The following is a 14579-nucleotide window of genomic DNA, read 5'->3' as shown; positions in this document are numbered from 1 at the left end:
GCCCAGCTGCTCCCCGTCTCTGTTCCACTTAGCAGCAACACTCCTATTTCGAGTCACTCAGTCGCTGCATGGTTATGGTAAATGAATGAACACGCTCTGAAGCAGCAGCCGAGTGCATCTACTTTCACAAATATCATCCTTGCATCATTATTCCTCTTTTGCCTCCTAAAATGTCAAGAGAAAGTTTCATAATTTCCAAAACTGCAGAGCTAAAGGCGGCTTGAGTTTATCATCTGTTTGCAAACAAATGAGCAGCTAGGTATCATTAAAGAGAATGAATTACACCAAAGACGTAAGTGGGAAGAAGTTTACATAGTTGAGCATTAATGCTCTTTGAATGGTTGGCTATGCTGGTGGAGAGGAATGCAAAGAAGGATAACGGAGGAGGACAATGATGAGAGTGTGATGGAGGAGGTAAAAGCAGGATTAAAGAAAAAGGAGGCAGAAATAGAAAGTGCATCACCAAGAAAAATGGACGAAGGGGACAAAGGAGGAGCAGAAGGCGAGAGTGAAAAAAACAGGAAGGGATGAATACAAATGAGACATCAAGAAATGTAAGTTTGCCTTTTGAAAACTTGTTTTGATTAAGTAATCAGACTACAGTAATATTATATTTATGGAACATAAATAGAACTTTTACATTAATGCAACAACTGAAGACGTTGGAAACTCATAGTTAGTCGACTACATTGTCAGTCAAAATTCATAATGTCAAATGTGTTCCATGTTTTAGTTTGATAGTTTTCACACTGCCAAAAATTGAAACATTATATATATATTTATATATATATTTTTTAATCATACCATTGTATGACACAGGAAGTCTTGAGAGGTTGTGGGAAAAGGACCATCACAGAGTTTGTTTTACAGATAATAGGTTAATACGAGTGAGATCCAAGTGAAAGCTACACTGACACTTTAAATAGCTGGAAGTTTAAGCTCTAAAAATAGAAGGACATGTCATCAGCACAAACATGACAGCGAAAGGAATGTGAGGGAAAAATATTTGGATGAATGACAGGATAAATTCCTCACCACTGCATGACAGGCTTCAGTACAGACACAATCACACTGCTCACACACACACACATATAATTGTATGTGTGTGCACACGCGCACACACTTTCTGCCACATACGCTGAAGCGCAGATCCTGGGGTGTCTAACTCAGAGGTTAAGGAACACAAAGACAGGAGGTCACCTGGCAGTAATGGAGCCTTTTGTGTGTGGAAATAGTCATTTCCCTGTGTAGTCTCGGGATATCACAGTGGTGATATGAAACCCTGTCATTTTGTTTTCCTTTTTATCGATTTCAGAAAGGAGGAGGTGTGGGGAGGAGCAAAACAGGGAGAAAGGCTGAGAAGAAGAGTCTGAGCCTGTGGAGGGAGCCTGTTGCGGGTGTTATGACTGTGGCATTGTCATTCAAATGTTTTGTTGCAGGATGGGAATTTGAGAGCAGAATGAGAGATGAACACTAATGGGAATCAAATGGAGGAGTGGAATAATTGGATTTGATTACGTCTGTCAGAACAGGACAGGATATAATTTGCGGCTGAAGTGATTTTCACTCGACTACAATGTGAAAGTCTGTAGCTGTACAGACGTTTAAAAAACAGATTCTTAGTCCAATTTCTTCTGCAGGTTGTCTGCCAGTTTTTCAATGTAATGAGAAAATTATTGTAAATTTTTGGTTGGATTACTGAAATGTTGGTGGACATACATCCTGGCCAGTGAATGAAGCATCGTATCATTAGCCTCATGACTTTTCCTCCAGCACTCGTTCCAGGATGACATTGGTCTTGAATCAAGTCTAGATAAGCAATTTTTATACTAATTACTTTCATCAACTTTAGACATATCTTTGCAGTGAAACCTTATGCCACAAAAATAATTCAGATTAACATAATCATACAATATTTGTCACAAGCAAATCGACAACCAGTTTAGGACAGCTTCATTCCTAAACCTACTTAATTGTTCTGTTTCTTTTTTGGTTAGATCTTCATTTAATAAATAATGATATGGTTGAATACGTTATGGTTAGGTTTTACCTCTGGCATAAGGATTTATTTTCTTATTTTCAGATTATATTTATTAAATACTCTTTTTAAAGCACTTGTACTTCTAGAAAAAGATCAGATGTTATTTTTCTAAGAGTCGACTCTTTTGTATTGTTTGAGGATTTTTTTATTATTATTATTTTGAGAGATAGCGACATAAGAAACAAACTTCCTGGTTGAATAAAAATAATTTTAAAACCAACTTTGTTTTGAGTATGAATAATTCTGGGGTCAGCCACAGATGAACAAATTAGTGTCAATAAAATAACCACAATAAAAAATAGAGGTTGCAAATAGACAAAGAAGTTTTCATCCCATAAAGAGGATATATTATCTGTCTCCTGTGCTTCTTTTTTATTTTTATTTTTACAATGCTGCAATATAATTTTAGGTCTTTTGTTTACTTGCTCACAACGAGACTATTTCTATCTCTGGTGCCCGCCTACATTCAAAACAAAACAAAACAAACAAACAAAAAATATATTTTATATATATATGTGTGTATTTTAAATGCACAAAATACACAAAAAGCAGAAGCACATCATCTGCTGGAGTGAGTTTCATTGCTGTTGTTGCAGTGCTGCTGCCTCTGTAACCGTTGGAAATAAAAGCTCCTTTAAGCAACAATGGTTATAAATTACCAAAAATAATCTGGCAGCCAGGAAGCATAGAGGGCCTGTCAGCACTCTGCAACTCCCCATCTGTCTCACACACACAGAAACACACACATTCTGCAACAGCAGCAGCAGCATGCTTTTTGTTTCCACCTCCTCCACCCCCTTCATAGTCGCATTCATTAGGATTCATATCCCAGAAAGGTGACTTCTTAGTCGGGCACAGTGTCAACTCCACCACCCCCACCTCCCTCAGTATCCTGCCCCACAAGCAGCCTGGAGGTATAGGCACTGTGACAGGTAGCGCTTCGCCCTCCTGGGAAGGGGTGTAGATCTAGAGATGTGTGTAGAGAGAAGGGGTTTCAGGGTGACGAAGAGCAGGATTATCAAGTCAAAGATGCCCCCTGTAGATAAGAGGTCTCTGGGGATGAGTGGCTGTCACAGAGCTCTGGGAACTGAAGCCTCTCTTTTCCGTCTCACTTGTCCTCTTCCTACTTGTGTTGCCTTTAGTCTTCTTGTCTGTTCTCTTTCCAGGTTTATCTACCTCTGAACTCCTACAGCCTGCCGTCTTCCTTTATCCTCCAACACTCATTCCCCCTCGTCCTCTTCTGCAGCACTCCTAACTTTGAGCACTCCCTCTGCACTCCAACAAATTAATCCAACCACTTGACTCCTTATTCACTGTGTTGTTAAAACAAATAAGCTGCTGCCCACAGCAGCCACCAGGGAGGTTGGTAGGTTAGGAAAAGTGCCTGTTTTTTCAGCACTTGTTATTTTTCAAACAGGTTTGGCTGCAACTGCTGTTCCATATCCTCTCTTCTGTGAAATACCTGATCATAAAAAAAAAAGAAAAAACTTTTTTTTTTGCAACCTTTAAAAACTATGAATTTAAAGACATCTAAAATCCACTGTGCATGTAATATTACAGCCCATCAAACCTACTTTGATGAATTGTAATTGAAATTGAGTTTAAAATACACACGTACAAGAGGAAGAAACTTTAAGGGACATGAAAATACTCAGGACAACTCCCGGTATATATTTTTCACCTCTCTCCCTAGAGCTATGCATTCTTGAATTTCTAATACTTTTAAAAGGCAGATTTTATCACACACAAAAAAAAAAAATAAATAAATACACCAAATAAAATAAACAAATACTATTGTTTTTAAGTTGTGTTGCATTTTATAGAAAGGTTTTTCGAATACCTTTTAAGACTTTAATGCAGAGAAATCAGCTTGCAATAAATGACATCTAAGCAATACTGGAAATGACTGGAAGCAGTCGCTGCTAACTTCAATAGATAAAAGAGTAAAGGTTCAAACACAACTCTCAAACATTAGCAACAATCACGCTTTGTCGATGCACTCTAAACTTTGACAAGTTGACTTAAAAAATTCTTGGAAACCAATTGCCTTGAAAAATGTAAGTAATTTTAACCACTATTCTAACATTTTGTTTACTTAACATACACTTGTTCAGTGTACTTAAGACCTTGTTGTATGAACTTAATTGTGTCAAGTTAACTTAGTTAAAAGAAGTTGTTTCTACATAGGAATTACAAGTAAATTACCCTCTTCTTAACTCAACTACATCAAGTTAGTTCAACTTACATGAACAGTACAGTTTACTAGCATAATGTAACAGTCAATAATCCCACAGGAACCTGGATGAAGTCTGCCATGGCACCTGCATCCTGTGGATAATAAGAAAAGTACAAATAATAAAAAGAATGAGGTGAAAGTTTTGATTTTTTTTCACAACCTTTGACAAACAGAATAGCAATACATACAAGATAAAACTGAGAGACGTCACAGGACAGCAGACCTCATGGCAACATCATTAGTCTCTACAAGTAAGAAAAATATAAAAGTAAGCAAAAGCATATTCTGAAGAAACTAAATCACATTTTTTCACAATAAGTGGCATAAAATAATTGTTCACCCTTATTTGTTGTCTGATTACTATTTTGATGGTTGTCCAATTAAAGGAGCAATGGCTATTTTTCTATCAGCTGATTATAATATTAATGCCACAAACTTTTGCTCCATCATTCATTATTTCAACAACTAGCTGTGTTTTTCCAGTCTCAATCACCCAAATATCACCAATACAAATTACCCTTACCCATAAAATATGACTAAATGTCCCTTTAACACAGCATCAAACTGGCTGAGTATTTTAAATGAGACGATGTGAGGGAAAATTTTGCTGATTTTGGGGCAGCACAGTAAACATGCATTTATGTATTTAATATAATAAACAAGCGTATACCTTTCAAACAAAGTACCCATTTTGTTTATTAATACAAAAAACTGCTGATGTAAATACTAACATGTAGCAATTATGCTCAGATTTGCATAAATATTTGCTCAGATGTTGCAGAAGTCTAAAAATCTCTTTCCAATCACTGATTTCTATTTCTTTATGTAAAATCAATCTCCTCAAGTGCAAATAACAACAACACTATTAGTAAAAGTGAAAAGTTAAGTGCCCCTCCACCCAAAAAAAAAGTTACTCAAGAAAATATAACAAACTACTAATACTCAGCTCGGAAGAAAAACAACAGAAAGACTAGGTAAGCTTAACTAGTCAGACTATTCTTAACTAGCTTAACGAGATTTATGGTCGTTAACTAGCTAACATTGCGTCTACCCGCATTATATTAATGCTAATGTTGCATTTAAAGGCGGCCCGGAAAAACACATTACTACATTTTATCAACGTATTAAACCGTTGTAATGGCTGTAAAAGTGCGGTGGAAGTGCAGGAGCCTTTTCCGTATCAGATGAACATACGAATAATGGGAAGTTCACCACTCAGAGACAAAAACAAGAAAAAAAAATCATAAAATAAATAGTTTTGAAGCCAGGGCGAGCACGGCTAACGCTGTGGTTGGACATGCCACAGAGTTAGACCTAATTGTCCGGTAACAATGCTACCGGACAATACATCAACAAAACACCCCATTCTCGACCAAACTGCATATGCAGAGCATTATAAGTGAGCAAAGTCATAAAACAAACAAACAAAGGCTCTTCACTAACAGAGACTTGAGTCCTGTTGACGGCATAGAGCCGTTAAAAAAAAAGAATCGGATTGTTCCTGAACGCCACCTTACACTCCGCGTGACCGATTCAAGTTAATACTACATAAATGCTAGCAGGCTTGGTTTGTCCTTAAAACATGCTAAGGGTCTGCAGTTGAAAGATTTGTAATTATTAGTCAGATCTCTTATCATGGACAAAGTAAAAGGCATGGCAGTTTTAGCTAATGTTGGACCCAGGAGTCCATGCTAACATTAGCATATTAGCCTGTAAAGACTTTTATGTGTCATCTTTTTAAAGAGAAATCAACCTGTAACCATGGATGCGAGTATTAAAGGCAAACATAACACATAAACATATAATGGAGATGAATAACTCACCTTTAGAGAAGCTCTGCTTCTTCCAATGTGCAAGTCCACAAATGTTCTGGAAGCACTGTTGAGCTGAAGCCTTCACTCCAGTAACAAAAATATTCAAATCCAGTTCACTCAAAATAACGTACCTTTCTCGGGCCTAACATGTACATTACTCACATGAATTGAGTTGAATGAACAATTTAGTGAGACTTGAGTAAAGCATACAAACCTAATTTAAGTAAGAATAGGTATTGTGATGCAAAACAGAGCAGGCAGAGGAGGAGAGTCAGTTGTATTTCTTTTGTTTTTTCTTCAATTGAAATTTATTAGATGGATTGGTTCATTGTCTATTTTTAGGATTTGTGTTGAATTTTAGCTCATAATTATAAAGATGTAAAGAAAGTTATTGATTTCCTCATCATGTTTACGAGCCTAAGCTGTGGTTCAAAGATTACTTGCATGCTACTTTTTTATGGCTGTCCATAAAATGTTGATGTTTTTATAACATAAGTTAGTTTTATTGGTGGCTTTAGACAGCAAATGTACAATAAGCTAATCTCCCCCTGTAAATTTTATGTCATCAAATGTTTTATTTTGACAGATGGAAGGTTAATACATCACTGTATCAGATGTAAATCTGCAGGAGAAAAAAAAGACATAAAGTCTGTACTGTGAAAAATATCCCTTTAAAGCATCACAGCCTGACTGAGTTTTCATTATATTTTCAAAAGCAGCTCTGTAAACAGTGGACAGCTCTGCTGGTGCTCTCCTGCCTCTGTAAGCACTGGCTGCTCATATAAGACAGAGGCAAAGTTGAGAGGCTGAAGATAAAGTTCTAGATGGTGGTGTAACCATCAAGTGAGGTGTTTAATGAGGCAGTTCAAGCACACCAACGAGGATAATACCTTCACACCAGGCTGATTAGTGTGAACTTCCCCTCCAGGCAATGTGCTGCCACCTAGTACAGGTCCGGGTGTCACTCTGGTTCTCATTATTGCTCTTCAGGAGAAGAAAGGTGACTTTTTTTTTATTTATAAACCTAAAGTGTAAATGCAGACTTACTTGAAAATTAAAATGACTGGTTAGATCTATGGTTGTATAATGATCTTAAAACTGGAATTAAATAGAAAACACTGGAGATAATTCTGCTTCCTCTGACCTCATGTCTTATTTTAAGCCTTAGATTTGTGTCGGAGAAAATCACATGAATTCCTTAGAGTTGTTGCCAAATACAAAAGTTATTTTCTTAAATAGGTAAAGTCTTTAGTCACCTTCCTCCTGTAAATAATATAAGACTCTTTTTTCACAGGGATCAAAGCCCGTTTTGGAAACATATCATATTTCTAAGTTGTGCTTTGATTGTCGTGCAACTTTTGCAATAAATTAACATGGTGAAGTTTAGTCTCAACATGCTAATTTTATTTTCTAAATGTGAACAGAAGAGTATATTATTAAATATATATACACTGTATTTGTTTTATCTTTGGTGCAGCACAATGACGATGTCATAGTAAAACATCTTGCACAGAAACCTTGTAATATGTTCAGATGAAGGGCTTTTGCCATGAATAAAATATATTTTTGATCAAATACAATTAACACAATTTAATCACCACAAATTGCCTTATTAGCACTAGTGTGCAAATATTACATGTAGCGTGAACAAAACCTTGAACTTTATCTTGAGAAGGAATCTGCTTCTCTCCCCATTTTAAATGACTTTGTAAATCACATTACATGATAAAATGAATTCTGACTTGATATCAAATTTAGCTTCTTTCTCCGAATGAGTCTGATTTTTGTGGTGTTTAGAAACTAGTTGTTTTGTTTATTCAAGGCAGCTGCAGCAATGTTGCACTCATGACACAACACAAACTCATAATGAACCTGTTTGACTTTAATCAGAATAACCCATAATTATTCACCATAAGGTAAAACACAGTTTATTATAATAACACTCTGTACGTGCAGCTGCTGTTTTCCTGTGAAATGATCACATGTTTAAAATATGTTTAGCATGCAGAGTAATTTTAAGTGGAAATGATTTTATTGAAAACCTGATTTTTTTTTTTTAAGAGTTTCACAACTGTGGAAACTGAGACATTGAAGATAAAGAACTCCTAATTCCTTTCAACTCATTGAATGGATAATAGGAAACAATGACATCGTCTAAAAGTCTCCTTTTGTTTTGTTGATGAGGTTTGGTGGATATCCCAAATACAAGAACCAAGAAACGCCAAGTTTGATTGCTTATTTAGGAGTAAATAAGCAATCAGGGAATACCTGGAGAAAATACATGCTTGCAAGACTCAGAACATGCTAATTCCATGCAGAAAGATCCCAGGCTAAGATTCAATCCCAGGTCTTTCTTGCTGTGATTCAACTATAAAACAAAATGCATCACCATGCAGCCTATATGGTGTAATTCTTTCTGTAATCTTTATTAGACTGTTCCTTTTTTGTTTATTCTTTCAAAATCTAAATATGAAAATTAAAAAGATATGTCTAACTTTAAGATGGTACTTAATAAAAACTCTGTAGGGAGGTGTGATTCATGCTTCACCCAGAATTAATTTCATTGACATGATGAGGCATATGATGCTTGCATATGCATGCTGCATATAATTAGTCATTTTGAAGTAAAGCTGAGAGTTCATGTAACATTAGTAGCATCCACATGATAACTTATAATACAAACAATAACAGCTGACAGGCAGAACAAACACCCTGTGCAGATTTACAGCACAAAATACAGCTAATAATAGTCCAGTGGTTTCATCTTCAAAATTAACAACAAAGGCTTGGAGCCCTTAACATCAACCAACACGCGCAATTAAATGTGTTTGAAAGTCACAAGTGGAAAGAAGCCTTTGATTAGATTTTTTTTTTCTTTTCACCATGAACTGTAGACATAAAAACTCTAAAGCATGAAGAGAAAAAAAAAACTAGTTAGGAAATAAAAATGATTTTTTGTATTCATCTCCAATAAATGATGAAGTCTTGTTTTGTTGTGCTTTTGAATAGCAGCTCTCTGCTTCCACTAGCAGCACTGTCTATGTTATTGTCAGAGCTTCCCACTGCAAGGACCATGAATTTATTATGATCCACCTGAGAAGAGGAATACACTTGAAATATCTAAACACCTGATGGTAGCCGTGAAGAGCTCTGCCTTCTACAGTGAGTAATTATACATCAAGACGTCAGCATCAAACATCAGCTCAGAGCTTCATTATCATGTGCTGACCAAAGGAGGAAGCAATGCCCACGTCCTGACCTTCATTTAGAGATTTGGATGAGCAGGATGGGGCAGGTTAGCAGGGATGGGCTGCAGCTCATAATGAGCTCCTTTGTGTCTTCTCATTATCAATGGGATGAGTTACCCTTACATCCAGGGAGCTTGTTAAGGGGCAATCCCTTTGGAACAACTGTCTACCAGCAGTCATCCCATTCCTTTATTTGTCTCTATATTTGAATAGAATTAAATTATGTCATCCCTGTTTCTTCCCGACCCGACCACCTCTTTCTTTTCATGTCCCACCATCTCTTTTAGCCTCACTCAGATCAGCTAGATTTCCCTGGAGTCATCTGAAAATAGCTCTGGATTCCCAGGAGAACAGATCCACAACATGCCATGTTTAGGATCGATCAGAATGACAGCAAGTGGAGGATAAATGCAGCAAAAGTTGCAAACAATACAAATGAGTAAATAGTGTTTTACATGGTGTAGTAAGAGTATTGCATTTTACTGTGTCCTTGCTAATAAGTCAGTTAGCCTTAAGTTAACTTTCCAGCATTGTATTTGATTTTACAAAAAGAAGAATTCTAATATTTGTTAAATTCTTTGAGTTTTTAATTTCTTTGAACGAGGTGCAAGGGTAACTAAAATTTTAGCGAAGTAGTTAGAACGAAAATTTAAAAGAATGTATTATGAATCAACTAAACTCTATTTACTACTGATCATCTTAGATTTAAAGAAAATTAATCTTTCAGTCCAAAGCAAGATTTTATTGCCTAGTTCTAAATTTTAATTCTTAAATAATTAAATACTTTGATATAGAAGGAAAAGGAAATTTTAAAAACTCGTAAAACCCTTAATTTTTACGAACTGTGTTAATTATTGTCCCCAAAAAAGTCACAATAGAACAAGAAAATTAAAGAGTAAACATTTTACTAATTAACAAACACTCTTTGCATTATTTATGAACAAATATTACATTTATACATTTGAAAAATAGAGAGTAAGTGACTACTTTATTCTTGCACTCAGATTTTTAATACAGACTTGGTAAAGCCTTGAAGAAAGTTCAAACAATAATGTCAAACTATGATTCTTTTACATTTTTGTGTTTCCACATTGTCAAATCTATTTGATTTTTAATGTTTCATTAATTGATCTGGCAAATCCAATGCAGTGGCTTAGTTTGCTTGAACTTGCAAACTTCTGTTAAAAAATGCATAAATCACAGGTGTCAATCTCCAGTCCTCCAGGGCCGGTGTCATGCAGTTTTTACATGTGCCACAGGTTCAAAACACTGGACTGAAATGGCTTAATTACCTCTTCCTTGTGTAGCTACGTTTTCCAGAGCCTTGCTAACGACCTGATTGTTCTATTCAGGTGTGGTGCAGCACAGCCACATCGAAAAGTTGCAGGACACCGGACCTTGACACCCCGGGCAGAATTATCCACTTTGAGCGAAATCTGTAAAAGACTAATGTTTTACAGCGAGGAAAATTTCACTTTCACACTAGAATAAAAGTTTGTTAAAAAGTTCATAATTTCTGTTATATTTACCACATAACTTTCCCTACTTATGCTTTTTGTTTCACAGGGGTATTCTTGCTAATAAAGCTGTGTCATCAGTTCAGTGAGATGTGTGAGAATGCTTCACAGAAAATAAATAAATAAATAAATAAATAAGAGCCATTAACAAGTTTTTTTTAAAGTGTTAATGCAGCTCAGCTTCTGAGTTTGACTTTAAAGACCACCGTAACACAATTAATGGGGGAAATAAAAAAATGATTTTTAAACATTAGTTTAAAACTAAAAATTTCTAAGACAAATTTATTTTTCTTTTCTTTTTGCTAATTTCTCCGTCACCGGAGGGAAGTGGATTGTGTCCGGCTCTGAGGACAACATGTTTTACATCTGGAACCTGCAGACGAAGGAGATTGTGCAGAAACTGCAGGGCCACACAGACGTCGTCATTTCGACCGCCTGCCACCCGACGGAGAACATCATTGCATCTGCTGCTTTAGAAAACGACAAAACCATCAAGCTATGGAAAAGCGACTCCTAATTCAGTTTTTGTTTTTGTGATATTTTTGGCCTATTCACCTTTCTATATAAATATACATTGTTGTTTTTTTCTACATTGTGTTGCAAGACAAGAGGACCAACTTGAGCAGTGTGAACTGTCATACTGCACACAAGTGGAGGTCCAATTTGATATACTCAAAACCAAATATCTACAGAGGATTAACAAAATCTGATCCAGTTTATAATTTGTCTGGTAAAAATAAACCTAAACCCTCTGTTGCTTCGTACAAAGGTTGCTGGACCGCCGGCTATTGAGAAACGATTGCTTGCTGTGGCCAATCACTAACGTTCGTCCGTGACATACGACATGGATGCCATGAAACTCACTGAGAATACGCTGTGAATCATCATCCACTGTGAAAAAAAATCTACGTCATCATTCACAACTTCTTCTTTCTTATATAGGTCTACCGGGCACTCTGATTGGCCCGGTAGAAAGTCTACCAGAGGCCATCCAAGTCAATGGGAGAAAGTCCAGATGGAGCACTGAAGAGAGATTGGAATCAAGCAGATTGCATAGGAAGGAAAGGGCAGCTTATAATTAATAGCAGCAATTAAAAGTAGATTTTGCCTTTGTCCATTTCTAGCAACAAAATGTAGCTAGAAGCAAATAGGCATGATCAATGTCACATGAATAATCCAAGAATTAGGACATAGGAAGTTTTGAGGCTGGAATATATGGCTTAGTAGTTATTAGAAAAACACATTGCCTTGCATGTCTTGGTTCTGCAGTCTTGGAACCCTGCTATTGAAATCTCCAGCAGTCATTGGTCGAGAGCCAGAGTACTTCCTGGACAGGCCAGGAGTTCATCTGAGGGTGACACAAAAAATATCCATGTAGTCATTCCTCCATCTGTGATTAAATGTGACCTATATAAGAAAGTGGTATTTAAAATGAAAAAATCCGAAGTCCTCAGGGTTAAAACAAGAAGGCTGAGTGCACAACACTTCGTTTTTTGGATCAGCATCGTCTCACCTTAAACTCACATTCAGCGCAAGATGACATTGTTTAGCATGATCACAGCAGTCACTGTCTGAGTAGCCACCCCCTGGGTATAAGACAGATTAAATAAATGGGCTTTGCTGCAATGTGTGGGTTCCTGCTCTTTTTGTTGCAAAACTCCTGTAATGAGCTGCATTCTGAAGCCTGGCTGTGGGTTTCAGTGGAGTGGCCTGACAGATTGTGAGGCAGCCGACAGTGGAGGGTTGTAGCTAGAGAGAAGACACAATCCACTCACCCTCCCTGGGCTTTTCCATTATCCCACTCTTTCTGGATCATAACACACTGAGCTGCATGTATGTGTGCCCTCAATGTTTAGCTGTAATTGATGATGTGTGTATAGGGTGTCGGCTTGTGCCATTTTTGTTTCTTTAAAATCTTTTCGTTATAGTTAAAATTTGTCTCATTGTGATCAACTGAGGCCCATGACAGACTCGTCTCATTTTGATTTAACCAGCGCCTCTGGTCCTGGGAAACAAAATTATTTTTTTTCATTGTTCATGTATGCCAAGATGAAATACTGAACCATCTAATTTTACTACGCACGCTGAAAATCACAATTTAGGTAAATGGAAAAGCAAATTTCCTGACAGTCGTTTACAAATATTTATAACAAGTACAGAGTTTATATTTTCTGTGTTATGATGTTAGTACAGGAAGTGGGGACTAATTGGGCAAGTCACATCACAGGTTTAACTAAGGCCTCCATACATGGGTTGTGCTTTACTTTTACACCACCAAAACTCCCAGTAAATGTGTTTTAAAGCAATTTTAAGTTGACCTTTACCATTACTTTATCTTTATCATGTATGTTTTAATTCTACATTAAAATAAAACATGCAAGTAAAAAGGAAGACCCTTTCGAGAAAATATGCGTTTCAGTTGTTTACAACATTACTAAAGTAATAATGTAGTGTTCAATTATTTTAGGCCAGGCATTTGCTTTCATTGCATGTAGATAAGTTAGCACGCTGTTCCAATTATCAAAAGCCTCACACAATCTCATCTTTTTCTCACATTAAGCTTACATGGACTCCACTGAGATACCTGAACATTTGGTTGACTGTGTGTGCCACTGTTTTACCTCTGAACCTCCCTCAGCGCAGTCAAAGCCTGTATACTCGGTGTGTGTTTTGATAGACACTCCATGTCAGCGGCTGTGCCCTGGGTCAGCGCACGCCTTCTCTTTCTCACCCACCGCACAGCGTTGCAGCTGTCTGTGGCTTCACAAAGCGATGGAGTAATGAGTCCCATGACAGTCCAGTGGAATAGGCTCTGAATAGGTAATGATGGAGTCTGAAGGTGCTGGAAACATTGCCAGCGTCTGATCGGGGATTTTAATGCAGTCTTGAAACGTTCCTCGCTCTGGTTGTCAGTGAGAAAATCCAGCATGCAGGATACATGGTAACGGAAATTTATTGTTTGGTTCTACATCCCTGTATTGGATTTGTGCTCCTTGTTCAAATCAAATCATATTCCAGGCCCTGTACCTGATTAATGGTCCATGCATACTGTAGTCCCCACGTGTGTATTCTGCTCGTGATGCTCAGCCCATAATAAAGGAGTCAGACAATATTACAATGACTGCTTTGCTTTATATTCAGAGTTGGTTTCAGTGCAGACAACACCCGACTGTCTAGCTGGATTGAGGAACCACAGCTGACATATTCTTTGTTACATTTCAATGACGTGGATTAATGCACTGTTCGCTGCAGCTCAGATGATGCGTCTCTGTGGATTTCTGAGGTCCACAGCTTTTTCTGTCTTTTTGTCCACCTGCCTGTATGCTATTTTTTTGTCACGTATTTATGTATTTATACTTAGGGAGCTTCTTGCTGGTAGCGCCTGAGGCATAATTAAAGCCCAAGAGTCAAAGTGTTAGAAAAGTTCTGAGAGGTGAAAAAGAAATGGTAGATACTAATGAACAGAAATAGAAAATCATTTTCTGCTTCTTTCAGCTCCTGGGGGTCTGGACCCAGAGTGCTACGTCCCTCCATATCATCTGCAGTATAAGGCAAAAAGATACATTATAATTTATGGCCTTTATTGTCATCATATACCTGCTCTCTTTCATGCCCTAAAGTCACCTTTGTCATCCAACTGCTAATGAAAGTTAGGACAATTGCATTTCTTACTTTCCAATAACACAATGGGTGTTATTAGCTTCTTTCTGCAACTGCAGTGAA

The 14579-nt window shown here is 37.1% G+C and overlaps 1 long non-coding RNA gene across 2 annotated transcripts; it reads right to left on the bottom strand.

Moving 5' to 3' along the window:
• Window positions 1-2283: 2283 nt before the first annotated feature.
• Window positions 2284-6320, bottom strand: LOC129358290 (uncharacterized). 2 transcript variants are annotated; one of them, XR_008605789.1, is made up of 4 exons: window positions 6101-6320; window positions 4466-4522; window positions 4287-4369; window positions 2284-3503 (listed from the first exon to the last, which is right to left on the bottom strand). It is a non-coding gene; the product is annotated as an uncharacterized LOC129358290 (long non-coding RNA). The 2 variants fall into 2 exon arrangements; XR_008605788.1 differs by lacking the exon at window positions 6101-6320 and adding an exon at window positions 5721-5837.
• Between the last annotated feature and the right edge of the window lie 8259 nt (window positions 6321-14579).

The sequence above is a fragment of the Poeciliopsis prolifica genome, unplaced genomic scaffold, assembly GCF_027474105.1.
Source record: "Poeciliopsis prolifica strain line A6 unplaced genomic scaffold, Auburn_PproV2 SCAFFOLD003, whole genome shotgun sequence".
In the NCBI taxonomy this organism is placed as follows: Eukaryota; Metazoa; Chordata; class Actinopteri; order Cyprinodontiformes; family Poeciliidae; genus Poeciliopsis; species Poeciliopsis prolifica.
Note: the sequence above shows the minus strand (reverse complement) of the source record. Positions and strands in the feature narration are given on the sequence as shown.